Here is a 16,158-nt window from a genome sequence, read left to right on the forward strand (position 1 = left end):
CCCCTGCTGCACCTCAGTGTCCCTCCACGGTCCCCCTGCTGCCCTCTTCTGTCCCCTCCGCCGTCCCCCTGCTGCCCCTCAGCTGCCTCTCTGCTGTCCCCTCTGCTGCCCCCCTGCTGTCCCCAGGCTGCCCCTCCGCCATCCCCCGACTGTCCTACTGAAGTCCATCAAGTCTCAGAAGGGTGGAGGACGGTCACCTTTCTCTAGCATGATAGGCTGAGTCAGAGGGGGATGGCTCAGAAGTGGTCACTCCAGGCTGCACAGGGACTGCACTGGGAGGGTAGCCCACCGGCCAGAGTCGACGAGCAGGACCACAGGCATCCATCCTGTCCAGCACCCAGCACCTGGCCAAGGCGGGGGGGGAAGGAGAGGACGGTGTTCCCCCGGGGCGGTCACAGCAGCCCCCAGCAAGAGGGCCGGAGGGCAGGGCTGGGAGCAGCAGCTTGTCCCTTCCTGGGGCGTGAAGCGATGTCAGCAGCGGGATCTTGGGAGCGGACGCAGCAGAGAATCCAGAGTCAGAAGGCGGGAGAAGGAGCGGCTCTGTCTACAGCTGGGCGTGCACCCGTCCCAGGCCGGCCCGTAGTCCCCCAGGTGGCACACTGTGGCAGAATCCGGCGGGGAGGGCCGAGCAGCGCCCGCGTGTCCCGCCCAGTGCAGAGTCTGCAGGCCACAGGCCTCACCGTCTGCGCCGCATCCCACGTCTGTCTTGTCTCTGAAGAGGCGGCCTGTGAGTTAGCGCTGTGGATCTGCCCCACGGACCAAGCCGATGCAGGAGGGTGAGACCACAACTGCGACCAGCCCCCGTCACCAGGCTCACCCCAGGAAGGCCCCGTGAGAAGGCCCCGAGGCCCGTGGCTTGGTGGCGTGCGTGGCCCAGAAGCAGGGGGTCCGAGGGACGATGCTGGTCACCAGCAGCCCCGCCTCCCCACCGACGCTGAGGATGGTGGCCAGCTCAGGTCTCGGAAGCACTCCCTCAGGTGCAACACGAGGGAGGAGCCTCTGGGGAAGAGCAGGGACGAGCAGGGACCGAATGTGGCAGGAGAGTCACCCTGGGCAGGAAGGCCAGGCCCCAGCCCTGGCAGAGATGGCGACAAGTGCCTTGGTGATCGCCACACGGAGCAAGAAAGCAGGGTGCTGGGGGCACAGGGCCGGGGGGAGGCTCAGGGCTCAGTGGGCGGAAACGAGACACGCGGGGCCTGGGGGAGAGGCATGGACAGAGCCCTTACTGGGGGCTCTGAGCCGGCCACCGTGACTTGTGGGCCTCTAAACGATGCACATGTGCACTCTCTGTGACCCAGGACACCTCTCGGCCCCAGTCACCGCCCCCTGGGTTTAAGCACCGACCAGACCTCCCCTGGCGCTCCGCTGGTGGGTGGGGGTGTCCCAGGCCGGCACTGGGCAGAAAGGGGGACAGACTGGCCTCACAGCCCGGGTCTGATGGAGGACTTCCTGAACACTTTGTCCCCCCCTCCCCGGTACCATCCGTGCCCCGCTTGCCAGGGACCGAGCCACGTCCACAGTGGCCTTCGGTGGCCTCACCACAGCTCTGCATGCCTCATTTCCACGGGAACCACGCAGAAGGTTGCCCTCCACGCCTGGGTCTCACGGGATCGCCGGGAGCTTCAGGAGCAAGCTGTGCACGAGCTGGAAAGCAGATGCCGGAGTCCTGGAGGTGCCTGGGCCATCGCTGGACCACCGCACCCCTGCCCCCCACAGGCCGCGGCCCTGCCCTCAGAGGTAGGAGAACATGGGTGGTGGAACGGTTCCTTCCACGTCGCAGCCTGCAGACCCTCGGCTGGTGCAGAGGGTTTGCCGGGCGGGTGCTCTGTAATGCAGAAGGCACCCCAGCGGAACCGAGCCCCCCTACACGGCGGGGCCAACACCGTGGGTGCTGGGGCTGAGCAGACTCCGGGGCTCCCACCCACTTGCCCCTTTCTTGTCAGGACCCTGAGCCAACCCAAGAAAGCGCATCCAGAAACAGGGAGGTGGGGAGGGCAGCCGCCGCCGGGGGGCTCCCCCAGGACTGGCAGTCACATCAGCCCAGGACTGCTTGGCCCGGCAGGTGCGCAGGCCCCTCTCACAGGGAGGAAGAGGGGCGATGGTTATGCTGGAGGCCAGGCTGGTGGAGAGAGAGGCCTGGTGCCTTGCCAGCTTCCTCACTGCCCTGGGCGGAGAACCCCCACGTATCTGCCCACCGACGCTGCCGACACAGCAATCCCACCCTAAACCCGTAGACACCTTCCTTCTCTCCAGATGGACAGTCCACACCCACTGCTCTCTCCTCGAACCCCGCCCGCAGGTGTCCAGCCCTCGTCCGTCTGTGGGACCGCACCAGGACGCTAAGACGCGCACACGCAGCGTGACCGCCACGGAGCAGCTTTCTCCAGCTGAGCAGACGGCGTCACGACCTACCCACTGGCTCAGGCCACACTGCCCCCCACCCGGCTGCCTCCAGCAAGGCCACCAGCAAGCCAAGCCAGAAATGCCTTGCAAACCAGGCACTCCCGTACTTCTCTCTGCCCACAGTGCCCTCCCCAACCGGGGCCACGGCAACAGCATCTGGAGCTTCCCTGCTGCCACAGAACGTCCACGGGCCCCACAGTGCCACCCCACAGACAACACGGTCTCGTACAAACCAAACTCAGATCCCAGTTATTCCCCAGATGAACACCTTCCGACAACTTCCCACTGTGCTTACACATAAAACCCAAAGTCGCCACTTGGACTCCCCAAGGCCACCGTGGTCTGACCCTCCCTCCACAGCCGTCCCCTGTGCCTGCCCTGCCCTGCCCCGGCTGTGCCACTCAGGGGCAAATGTAGGTGCTCCCTGTCTGGAATGTTCTGGAATGTTCTTCCCCTGCTCTTCACAGGGTTGACTCTGACCTATCATCCAGACCTCAGCAGAGATAACCTCTTCCCACAAAGACGCTGCCCTAAGAGTCGTCTGGAGAAGTGACGACCCCCCCCCATCACATCACCGTATCTTAATTCCGTCTGGTACTTGCTGTCTGGCGTTTTCTTACTTATTTACTGGTTTACTGTGTGTCTCTTCCCACGGGAACACAAGCGCCTCGAGAATACGAGTCATGTCTGTCTTCTGACAATTACCTTGATCGCTGAGGGAGGGAGCCCCACGGCCCTGAACACTGTCATGTGTGCTGGGCTCTCGGACACAGAGAGCAGGGAGGGATGAGAAGTGACCTGGGGCCAGTCCTCCAGCCTCCGAGCCGGGTTCCCCCTCCTATAGCGCGAGTCCCACCTGAGTTGATGTGCGGGTTTAGTGCGCTAGCTTCTGTTTGGGACAGGATGTGCCGTGGACGCTTAGCACGTGGAAGCGGGTTCTGGAGTCAGTCCTGGCCCAGAGCTGCCGGGCTCCTTCGGGCTGAGCTCGTCACCCGGGCGGGACGGGGGACTCGCCCAAGTACACCCGCTGTGGTCACCAGACCCATTCACACGGCAGGGCAGGCAGAGCAGGGCTCGCAGAGGGAGGCCCCGCGCGCACCAGCGAGCCCCAGATGCAACCTCGGTGCCCGCTGCCCTGCCCCAAGCCGCCACCTCCAGCCCCGCGCGGAAGCGCCCCGAGACCGTTCCAAGTACCAGCCCAGGAGCCAACAGGCAGCCGTGACTTCAAGCTAAAAATTATCAATCCAGAAACATTTAAAACGTTTTTGCTCTAATTATTATTCCCTAATGACTTAAGGGATAAATACAACAATCCCATTTTGACAGTTGGTGAAATTAAGTTTAGAAGAAACTCTGCACGATTATCATCCAAGCAGCATGGCAGGCGCATCAGGCCGGACAAGACTCGGGGCTCGGGCTGTGCTCCTCACCCGAGGCGGCCGAGACCGGACGGCCCCTCGCCGGCTCCAGCCCGGCCCGTTTCGATTCCGCTCCACGGCTGCTGACGCCCGGGCCTCGACCGCCGCCAGCGGGCTCCTGACTGCGTCCGGGGCATCTCCAGCAGCTGGTCAGGTGTGCGGAGAGGCGCCCCGCTCCGGAGACGCCGCTGAGGCTGAGCCGTGTGCGAGAGGACACGGGACACAGAGGCCAGCGGCCAGAGAGCTCTGGGGCGGAGGGGTGTCCGTCCCGTCCCGACACAGCCCAGGGAGAAACCCTCCCGCCGGCCTGGGCAGCAGTGCAGCCTCATGCAACACCGAGCACGGCGGTGGCCGCCCGCAGCCCCCGAGGCCCCCGAGGCCCCCGACTGCCAGGCACAGGCCCGGCGCGGGTCACCCTTGGGGCCGTGCGCACTCGGGGACTGCACGTGAGGCCACCCGAAGGGCACGTCCTGGTGGAAAGTTCATATTTACAGCAGCGACCCTCAACCGCTCCGTCAGCCAGGTAAGGCACGCGCATGACCGAGATGACAGACACGCGCCTCGCTTGTCCTCAGGGCGCCCACACTGAGTCGCTCCACAGACGTGTGTGTCCCAGACGCCGCAGCACAAAGAGCTATGATGTCGGGGGGCCACAGGACGATGGAGAAACACAAGGCAAGGGGAGGGGGCCGGGGGCGCGCCGGGGGGCAGGGGCGACAGCAGAAAACATACCTGAGTGAAGGGAGGAGGCAAACCCCACACACGTGGGGGAAGAGCCTCTGGGCTGACACAGCAGGTGCAGAGGCCTCCGGTCTTCCTGCTTCTGCGTGGCCCCGACTCCGTTCTTCAGGGCGGCTTTGCATCCGGGTGAATGGGTGCTGAGTACACAGTGGCCCATCCACAGGGCAGAAGGCAACCCGAATCCGCCCGGGGCCACGGAGGGGGACCGCCTGACGGCCGCGAACACACAGCCTCTGCACGGCTGAAACGCTCCACGTGCGGCTGGCGACCACGTGCCCACCTGTCACGATGGGTTCAGTTCACGCCACGTAAAGAATACTTCAATTAATGTACTGATGTACCTTATGTATTTAGTGCTTTGGTAGGGTTGATTTTTATGCGAATTGGTTAGACCTGGTCGTGTGCCCCTGCCAAACCTTCCAGTGCTCCCATTTCGACGTGACCATGGAAAAGCCAACTGCCGCCGAGTCACTACATGTCGTGAGAATAAAAAAGTTCTAGTATTTATGAAGTTGTGCTTATGATTATTTTTATTCTTCTGTGACCTTCTCCAGGAACTGACTGCTTTTTTCTTCCTCCACCCACTTGGGTTTCCTGCGGTCTCTGGCAGCACCTCCCTGATCCGTTCACTTTTCCCCATGCAGACATCACTCTGGCATCTCACCCATCCTGCTCCGTCCAGAACTGATGCTGCCCGAGCCCTCATTTTGGGGCTTACTGGTTCATGTTATTGGAGCACATCCCTCCATCGCTTTTTGAGAACAAGTATGTGGGTCACACATTCTTTGAGACCCTACCTTTCTGAACAAGTCCTAATTTTACCTTTATTCTAGAGTAATTTAAGAATAGATGTGGGTTTGGACATGATGTTATGCAAAATTCAGTGATACTCCCCAATCCCATACCCATTAATGTGGATTTTCTCTCTGAGGCTGTAGCAAATATTCTAAAATATTTCCATACTTTGTCTTGGCATAGGTTTTCATTTCCCATTTATTAACTTAGGTACTTGTCGACTGCTTTCAATCTGAAAACTCATATCCTTCCCTTCTAGGAGACTTGTGTCCTCGCTCGGTATTTCCTCCCCCGTGCTAACCTGCACTCTTCCTGAACACGCACGCTGCCCACGGAAGCTGATCCTTTCATTTTACCTTTTCTCTTCTCTACAATAATTCTACTACAAAATATTTCGACTGACACATCCTCTCCCCAAAAAGCAATAATAAAACTTGACAAAACTGTCAAAAACCACCATCTTAGGGTTCTGGAGGTTGACCAGAAGCATACAGCATGACGCCCGGCCCCTTTGGATGACAGCCGCAGCAGGTGGGCAAAGCCCTGAAAACCAGCAGCCTTGGGGCAGACGGTGGAGGAGCCTCACGAGCCCATGTGGTCAGAACCAGCCTGTGCCTCGGAGACCAGCGGAGGGGAGGGGGGCTCAGCCACCTGAGGACGCGATGCGGCTCTCACACCTCCTGCTCTACAGGGAAATGCCTATTCCCAGCTCCTACCCAACCTTCTGGCAGGTTGTTTCCTTTTCTCGTTGATTTTCAGTTTTTATTTTGCTTTTCTTTTTGCTTGTTTTTAAAAATCATTCTAGATCTCAATCCAGCAGCCGAAGAACATTTTGGCAAAGGGTGAGAATAAATGCTTGAGGCTTTGCAAGCTTACAGTCTCTGCGCTTCTACTGCTCAGCAGTGGAGACAGTGTGTGAATGGGAGAGACTGTTTTCCAATAAAACTTTATTTGTAGACATTGAAATTTGAATTTCATATAATTTTCATGTGTCATAAAATAATATTCTTTTGAAAAATTACCCCCTAACCATTAAAAAATGTAAAAACCATTCTTAGAACTTTCTACTCCGGGAAGATGGTATAAATGGACCTTTTCCTATTCCTTCTGCTAAAAACCTGGATATTAAATATAAATCAAACATAAAACAACTATGACCTTGGGGTGGACCAAGAGACACCATGGTGATGAATTCCCTGGGTTTTCTTCTTGCCTCCTCTATCCCCGACTTAGAATTGAAGAACCCACAAGCACCAACAGGCACAGACGAAAGAAAAAAAAAAAGCCCCAACAAAAGCCTGCTCTCTCCAGCCAAAGGACTGGAAATAGGGGCAGCCTCACACGGCAGAAAACTTTTTTTTTTAAAAAGATTTATTTATTTATTAGAGGGGGAAGGGCCAGAGAGAGAAAGAGAGAATCTAAGCAGACTCCGCACTGAGGATGGAGCCCAATGTGGGGCTCGATCCCACGACCCTGAGATCATGACCTGAGCTGAAATCAAGAGTCGGATGCTTTACCGACTTGAGCCACCCAGGTGCCCCCTGACAAACATTTTAAAGCAGGCATGATAAAATACTTCAACAAACATGGGCGCCTGGGTGGCTCAGTTGGTTGGGCGACTGCCTTCGGCTCAGGTCATGATCCTGGAGTCCCTGGATCGAGTCCCGCATCGGGCTCTCTGCTCAGCAGGGAGTCTGCTTCTCCCTCTGACCCTCCCCCCTCTCATGTGCTCTCTCTCATTCTCTCTCTCTCTCAAATAAATAAATAAAATCTTTAAAAAAAAAAAAATACTTCAACAAACAATTACAAATACTCTTAAAACAAATGAAAATACAAAAACCCTCAGGGAAGAAACAAAGTCTCAGGGAAAAAAAGGTATAAAAAATGGGAAAATTGGAATTGAAAAATACAGTAACTGAAATTTTTTTAAAATAGATAAACTCAACAACAGAATTGAGGGGACAGGAAATAACCAGTGACTAGAAGAGAGAACACTGAAATTATATAATCTGAAGAGCCGAAAGATTTCTAAAACCTACACCTTCAGAAAACTGTGTGAACCCAGAGCGGCATAAATTCAAAGAAATCCATGCCAAAACACATCATCATTAAACTTCTGAAAACCAAGGACCAAGAAAAAGTCTTGAAAGTGAAATGACACCATATATAAGAAAAACGATTTGAATGACAGTGGATTTCTCATCAGAAACCATGGAGGCCAGAAGAAAGTGACATACTATTTCTCAAGTGCTAAAAGAAAAGATCTGTATACCTAGTAAAAATATCCTTCAGGAATGAAGGGGAAATTAAGACATTCTCAAATGAAGGAAAAATAAGAATTTGTCACCAGCAGACCTACCCTAAAAAAAAAGGCCAAAGGAAGTTCTCTAAACAAAGAGGAAATGATAAAAGAAGGAACCTTAAAACATCAGGAAATAAGAAAGAACATGGTAAGAAAAAATATGGGTAAATACAATAAGCTTTCCTTCCCTTGAGTTTTCTAAATTATATTTGACAGTTGAAACAAAAACTATAACACTTTCTGTTATGGTTCGGAATGAAGACAGAGGAGATTTTTAAGACAATTACATTATAAGCAGGGAGAATAAAGGGAAGTATGGTTTCTATACTTCACTCAAGTGAATAAAGTCAACAGACATAGACTATGATAAGTTAAGTATAAATAATGTAACATTTTCAGTTTTAAGATTTAAAAACACTACAGATAAATCAAAATTGAATTATAAAAAAAATGTCCACATGATCTATAGGAAAATAGAGAAATAAAAAAACAGGAAACAGAAAATAAAATGCGGACTTGAACTCTAACATATCAATAATTACGTTAAATGTAAATGGTCTAAAAAAAATACCAATTCAAAGACACACATTGTCTGTGTGGATTAAAAAACATGACCCAGGGCGCCTGCGTGGCTCAGTTGGTTAAGCGACTGCCTTCGGCTCAGGTCATGATCCTGGAGTCCCGGGATCAAGTCCGGCATTGGGCTCCCTGCTCGGCGGGGAGTCTGCTTCTCCCTCTGACCCTCCTCCCTCTCATGCTCTCTGTCTCTCATTCTCTCTCTCTCAAAGAAATAAATAAAATCTTTTAAAAAAATTAAAAAAAAATAATAAAAAACATGACCCAGACTAGTTTAAGAAGACTGGCGGAAGCTCTGCCCAAACAATCTGTGGATGGAAAAGCACCACTTGCTACCGGAGAGGATGATGATGATGAAGTTCCAGATCTTGTGGAGAATTTTGATGAAGCTTCCAAGAATGAAGCAAACTGAATTGAGTCAACTTCTGAAGAAGATAAAACTTGAAGAAGTTACTGGGAGCTGCTATTTTATATTAACTGCTTTTTAAAATTTTGTTCATGGATCTGATAAAATCTAGATCTCTAATATTTTTAAGCCCAAACCCCTTGGACACTGCAGCTCTCTTCAGTTTTTGCTTATACACAATTCATTCTTTGCAGCTAATTAAGCTGAAGAAGCCTGGGAATAAAGTTTGAAACAAGGTTAATAAAGTTCTTTGCCTAGGAAAAAAAAAAAAAAAAATGACCCAACTATATGATGTCTACAAAAAGCTCACTTCAAATATAATGATATATTTTAAAGTAAAAAGTAAAAAGATAGGAAAATAAAATAAAATGATAGGAAAAGATGTCATGCAAACATTAAACAAAGGAAAGAAAACATAGCTATATTAATATCAGATAAAACAGACCTCAAAGTAAAATCACTAAAAAAATCACAGAGAGGGACACTATATAATTATAAAAGATCACTCCACCAAGAACACACAGCAATCCTAAATGTGTACACACCAAACAAGAGAGCTTCAAAATATATGATGCAAAAACTAATTGAATTGAAAGGAGAAATACACAAATCCAGATTTATAACTGCAGATTTCAACAGCCCTCTCTCAACAACCGACAGAACAACTAGACAAAAAATCAGTAAGGATACAGAACTCAACAATACAATTAACCAACATGACCCGATCAACATGTATAGGACACTGACCAACAGCAGAATACATATCTTTTCTTTCTTATTTATTTATTTTTAAAGATTTTATTTATTTATTTGACAGAGACACAGTGAGAGAGGGAACACAAGCAGGGGGAGCGGGAGAGGGAGAAGCAGGCTTCCCGCGGAGCAGGGAGCCCGATGTGGGGCTCGATCCCAGGACCCTGGGACCATGACCTGAGCCGAAGGCAGACGCTTAACGACTGAGCCACCCAGGCACCCCAATACATATCTTTTCAAGTGCCCACAGAACATAAACCAAGAAGGCTAAACCCTGGGCCATGAAATAAGTCTCAATAAATGTAAAAGTATTTCAGTCACATACAGTATGCTGTCTGCCACAATAGAATTAAATCAGAAATCAATAGCAGAAACTATATGGAAATCTCCAAATATTTGGAAACTAAGTAACACACTTCAAAATAACCCACAGAATGAAGAAGTCATAAGGAAAACTAGAAAATATTTTGAACTGAATGAAAATGAAAACACAACACAAAATGAAAAACAATATCAACGTGTATGGGATACAGGTAAAGCATCACCTAAAGAGAAATTTATAGCATTAAAAGCCTATATTAGGAAATAAGGAAGCTTAGAAATTAATGACCTCAGCTTTGACCCTAAGGAGAAACAAAAGAAGAAAAGCAAATGAAACCCAAAGAAAACAGAACAAAGTAAGTAATTAAGAAAAGCAGAGATCGGGGCGCCTGGGTGGCTCAGTTGGTTAAGCGACTGCCTTCAGCTCAGGTCATGATCCTGGAGTCCCGGGATCGAGTCCCACATCGGGCTCCCTGCTCAGCAGGGGGTCTGCTTCTCCCTCTGCCCTCTTCCCTCTCGTGCTCTCTGTCTCTCATTCTCTCTCAAATAAATAAATAAAATCTTTAAAAAAAAGAAAAGAAAAGAAAAGCAGAGATCAATGAAATTGAAAACAGAAAAACAACAGAGAAAAATCAATGAAACAAAGAAATGGCTCTTTGTAAGGATAAACAAAATAAACATCCAGCAAGACTGGATGAAAAGAAAAAGAGAGAACACAAATTATCAATATCAGGAACAACACAGGATGGATGTCACCGCAGACACTGCAGATGCCCGAAGAATAATGAGGGACTACTAAGAACAACTCTATACACAGCTACAAGCACCAATGTTAGACGTGAAGTTAGACAATTTAGCAAGATGTACCCCCTCCGCAAGGACTCACAACGGCCACAGCTCACCCAGTCTGAAATCGATCATTAGAACAGCCCCTTAACTATTAAAGAAATTGAACTCATAATTAAAAGCCTTCCAAAAAAGAAATACCCGAGCCCAGATAATTTTACTAGAGAATTCTACTGAACAATCAAAGAAAAATTAACACCAGTTCTACACAGTCTCTTCTCAGTGGAGGAAACATTTCCCAATTCATTTTAGGTAAGTAGTTATCACCGTTAATACTAAAACCAAAGACAGTACAGAACAAAAAAACTACAGACCAATATCCTTCATGAAAAAAATGCAGAAATCCTTAACAAAGTCTTAGAAATTAGAAATCCTTAACCAATAGAATTTAGCAATATATAAAAATAATTATACACCATGACCAAGTGAGGTTTATTTCAGGAATACAAAGCAGGTTCAATATTTGAAAAAGCAATCACTATAATCCACCATATTAACCAGCTAAAGAAGAAAAACCACATGATCATATCACCCAATACAGAAAAAGCATTTGACAAAATTCAACATGTGTTATAGGTTGAATTATGTCCCCCCAAAAGTTGCAGTCTTATGTTGCAGTCTTAACCCCCAGGCACATCAAAATGTGACCTTACTTGGAAACAGGGTCTTGACAGAGGTGATCAAGTTAAAATGAGGCCACTAGGGTGGGTCCTAATCCAATATAACTATGTCCTTATGAAAAAAGGAAATTTGGACGGAGAGACAGAGGGAAGATGACCTGAAGACAAAGAGGATTCCATGGGAAGACACGACTGGAATGATGCCCCATAAGCAAAGAACACTGGAGGCTGCTAACAGGTGGCTGGGAGTCAAGGAGAGGTGAGGAATGACTCCCCCACAGCCTTCAGAGGGAACTTGGACTTGCCGACACCTTGATTTTGCACTTATAGCCTCCAGAACCATGAGATAAATTTCTGTTGTTCTAAGCCATCCAGTTTGTGGTGTTTTTTTTTTTTTTTAATATTTATTTATTTGAGTGAGAGAGAGATAGAAAGTGCACGCAAGAGAGAGCATGAGCGGGGTGGGGGGGGGCAGAGGGAGAAGCAGGCTCCCCACTGAGCAGAGAGCCTGATAACGCTGGCCTGTTCCAGGACCCCGGGATCATGACCTGAGGTGAAGGCAGACGCTTAACCGATTGAGCCACCCAGGCGCCCCTTGTGGTGTTTTGTTTTATTTTGTTTTGTCTTAATAGCAGTCCTGAGAAACTAATAAAACACCCATTTATGATTTAAAAAAAAGAAAAACAAGAACAGAAAAGAACTTCTGCAACTTGATAAAGAACATCAACAAAAACTACGGATGACGCTATATTTCATTGTGAGAGTGTCCGCCATCCTGAGAGAATAAAGCAAGAATGCCCACGCTCACTGCTCTAATTCAACATAGAGCTGCACGTGTGAGCCAGGAGTAAGGCAAGAAAAATAAGAGAAGGCAGATAGATCAGAAAGGAAAACATAAAACTGGCCCTATTTACAAATGATGTGATTGTCAACATAGAAAAACTTACACACAGGGGCACCTGGGTGGCACGGTCGGTTGAGCGTCCAACTCTTGATTTCCGCTCAAGTCGTGATCACAGGGTCATGAGGTCAAGCCTCATGTTGGGCTCTGTGCTCAGTGGGGAGTCTGCTTCTCTCCTTCTCCCTCTGCCCCTCATGCCCCCCCCCAAATTAATAAATCTTAAAAAAAAAAAGAAGAAAAGGAAAGAAAAACTGACATACAGGTTTAAAACAATTCCTTTCAAAATCCCAGCCACATTTTTGTAGGCATAGGACAGGTTATTCCAAAAATTTATAAGCATAGGCAAAGGAACTAGAACAGCTAAAACAATTTTGAAAAAGAAAAATAAAGTGTGAGGAATCAGTCTTCCCAATTCCAATACTTATCAAACAACCACAGCAACCAAGACTCTGTGATTTTGCTGAAGGTACAGATCCATAGACCAGTGCAACGAACTGAGAATCCAGAAACAAATCTACACAAATATGCCCAATGGATTCTTGATAAAGCTGTGAAAGCAATTTAATGGAGGAAATACAATCTTTTCAACAAATGGTGCTAGAGCAATTGGACATCTATAGGCCAAAGAAAGAAAGAGGGGAAGGAAGGAAGGAAGGAAGGAAGGAAGGAAGGAACTCACCCTAGGTTTCACAGCTTATACAAAAATTAACTCAAAATGGATTGTGGGCTTAAAAAATGTAAAACAATATAGCTTTTAGAAAAAAATAACAGATGGGCGCCTGGGTGGCTCAGTTGGTTAAGCGACTGCCTTCAGCTCAGGTCATGATCCCAGGGTCCTGGGATCGAGTCCCGCATCGGGCTCCCTGCTCTGCGGGGAGCCTGCTTCTCCCTCTCCCACTCCCCCTGCTTGTGTTCCCTCTCTTGCTGTGTCTCTCTCTGTCAAATAAATAAATAAAATCTTTAAAAAAAAAAAAGAAAAAATAACAGAATCTTAGGGATCGAGGGCTGGCCAAAAAAATCTGTCTTGACAATGAAAGCACCATTCTTAATAGGAAAAACTGATAAATTGGACTTTATTAAAATTAAAAACTTCTGTCTGTAGGGGCGCCTGGGTGGCTCAGTTGGTTAAGCGACTGCCTTCGGCTCAGGTCATGATCCTGGAGTCCCGGGATCGAGCCCCGCATAGGGGTCCCTGCTCGGCAGGGAGTCTGCTTCTCCCTCTGACCCTCCCCCCTCTCGTGCTCTCTCTCTCAAATAAATAAATAAAAATCTTTATAAAAAAAAAAAAACAACTTCTGTCTGTAAAAGAAACAAACCCTGTTAAGAGGACAAAAAACGAGCTACAGAGTGGGAGAAAAATATCTGCAAACCACATATCCAACAAAGAACTAGTATCCAGAATATATAAAGAGCTCTCAAAACTCAACAACAACAGAAAACAATCCAATTAGAAGGTGGGCGAAAGAAACAAAGAGCTACTTTGTTGAAGACGACAGCCAGTACAGATGGCAAATAAGCACAGGAAAAGACGTGCAACAGCATTAGCGTCAGGGAAATGCGGATGAAAGCACAACGCGATATCACTGCACACCAGTAAAACACAGTGACAACTCCAGTGCTGGAAGACGCAGCCCTCAGATGCTCCCAGCAGGGATGGAAAACCCCACAGCCACTCTGAACACAGTCCGGCTGTTTCTTAAAAAAGTACACCTGCAACGACCATCCACTCAGCAACTACAGTTCCAGGCATTCATAGCACGGAAACAGACGCTCCGTGAATGTTCATAGCAACTGTATTTGTAATAGCCCAAAACTGGAAACCCTCCAGACATCCCTCGGCAGGGGCATGGCCACAAACTGCGGTCCGCCCCTACCGGGGACTGCGACTCGGCATTCAGCAGGAATAATCGCTGCTTTTGCAACAACTGGGATGACTCTCCAAAAAATGATGCTGAGTGAAAAGAGCCAATCCCGAAAGGTTACATACCGTATTATGTCACTGACATAACATTCTTGATGTCACAATATTATACAAATGGAGAACGGATTAGTTGTTGCCAGGGGTCAAGGTGGGGAAGGGGACCGGAGGGAAGAGGGTGTGTGTATAGAGAGTAACCTCAGCAGGAGGCTTCATCTTCACTGTATCCGGTGGTGATACTGTTTCTCAAGATGTTACCACTGAGGGGCGCCTGGGTGGCTCAGTTCGTTGGGCGGCTGCCTTCGGCTCGGGTCATGATCCCGGAGTCCCGGAATCGAGTCCCGCATCAGGCTCCCTGCTCGGTGGGGAGTCTGCTTCTCCCTCTGACCCTACCCCCTCTTGTGCTCTCTCATTCACTCTCTCTCTCTCTCTCTCAAAAAAAAAAAAAAAAAAAGATGTTACCACTGGAAGAAACTCTTGGGAAAGAGTACACTGGATCACTCTGTACTCTTTCTTATAACTGTATGTGAATCTACAATTATCTCTGCCCCCCCAAAAAAAAGTTTACCCAAAAGAAAAAAAAGCCTTCTTAGCTTGCTGGCCATATGAGAACAGGCAGTGGGCTCGACTTGAACCACCAGCCAGCGTTCGCAGACCTCCTTCCCCATCCTCTGTTGGTTATATCATTGTGAATGTGTGCTCCCAGCTTTGGGCTTGAATTTATCTGTCTTCATATTATCTTTCAAATGATAAGCTCTTAATTTTAATTCATGCATCTTTTCTTTTTCAATGAACTCTTTATGCCTTAACAAATCTCATCCTACTATGAGGCCACAGATTTCTTCTACATAATTTTCTAAAAGTTTTAGAGTTTTGTCTTTCATATTAAGTCTCTAGTCAATCTAGCTTATGTTTGTGCCAAAAGTAAAGTAGGATATAATTTCTTATTTTTCTACTAGAATATGCAATTGTCCCAGTTCAATAACTGACGTATTCCCCCATTCACCGGAGACTTACAACTCCTCAAGAGTAAAAAGTAGTTTGCATTTGTATGAGCCCCTTCTGGGCTCTCTACTGTATTTTATTGGTCCAATTGTCTATTCTAGGCTAATACCGCGTCTTCTTGTAGGGCAAGGCCTCCCATCTTCCTTTTCAGGAAGAAGTGTCCTTTTTTTTTTTTTTTTTTTTTTAAGATTTGAGAGTGAGAGAGCAAGAGAGCACGAGCAGGGTGAGGGGCAGAGGGAGAAGCAGACGCCCCGCTGAGCAGGGAGCCCCAATGCCAGGTTCGATCCCAGGACCCTGAGATCATGACCTGAGCCAAGAAGGCAGACGCTTAACTGACTGAGCCACCCAGGTGCCCCTCATATTGGTTTTGAAAATGATACACTGTAAGAAATATGTATATTTCTTCTGAGTTTTCAAACTTACTACGTTGTATTACATTTTACCTGCTGGATCTACAGTTAGGATCTCTTTTTTTGTCCTTTTTTTCTTGATTAGTCACACAGTTTTTTCTATTTCATTCATCTCTTTAAAGAATGAAGCTGTGGCTTTATTGATCTCTTGTATTGTAGCTTTGTTTCTCATGCTTCCCCCCACCCCCCCGACTTTGTGGAGGTATAAATAGCATATGACTACAGTTCTATGTAGAAATTTTTAAATTTTAGAAAAACTTTGCTTTTAAGATTTGCACCTGTTCTCTACTTGAGTTTATTTTTACTTTTTTTTTTTAAGACTTTATGTATTTATTTGACAGTGAGAGTGACAGCGAGAGGGAACACAAGCAGGGGGAGTGGGAGAGGGAGAAGCATGCTCCCCGCTGAGCAGGGAGCCCGATGCGGGGCTCGATCCCAGGACCCCGGGACCATGACCTGAGCCAAAGGCAGATGCTTAACGACTGAGCCACTCAGGCGCCCTGGGTTTATTTTTGCTTTTTAACTACTTCTTTAGTCCACTCTTAGCTTCTGAACTTTCAGCCTGTCTCTGCGCACCCAAGCATTCAGTGCCAGGCACGTCCCTGGCAGTCCTGCTCAGACCCTGACCCACAACCCCAGAAGGCAAGGATTCTCCTTGTTGCTCAGTTCTCAGTTTTACATTTCTGTCGTGATTTCTTCCTTGACCCATGTGTTGTTGACTTAGGGATGTGTTTTTCCAAATG

General features: G+C 48.2%; 1 long non-coding RNA gene across 3 annotated transcripts in view; it reads right to left on the bottom strand.

Annotated features, from left to right (window-relative positions):
- Positions 1–121: 121 nt before the first annotated feature.
- The window catches only part of LOC115941437 (uncharacterized), a 30,137-nt gene continuing 14,100 nt past the window's right edge, over positions 122–16,158 (bottom strand). The window contains exons 1-3 of one of the 3 annotated variants that reach the window (XR_014146712.1): positions 4,554–6,963; positions 1,540–4,455; positions 122–999 (exon numbers count right to left, since the gene is read on the bottom strand). This is a non-coding gene — a long non-coding RNA (uncharacterized LOC115941437). Of the gene's footprint in view, positions 4,456–4,553; positions 6,964–16,158 lie in introns of those variants that run through there. The other 2 variants (XR_014146711.1, XR_014146710.1) reach the window with 2 other exon arrangements.

Source organism: Leptonychotes weddellii, chromosome 6, assembly GCF_054177405.1.
Source record: "Leptonychotes weddellii isolate Sample4059 chromosome 6, ASM5417740v2, whole genome shotgun sequence".
Lineage (NCBI taxonomy): Eukaryota > Metazoa > Chordata > Mammalia > Carnivora > Phocidae > Leptonychotes > Leptonychotes weddellii.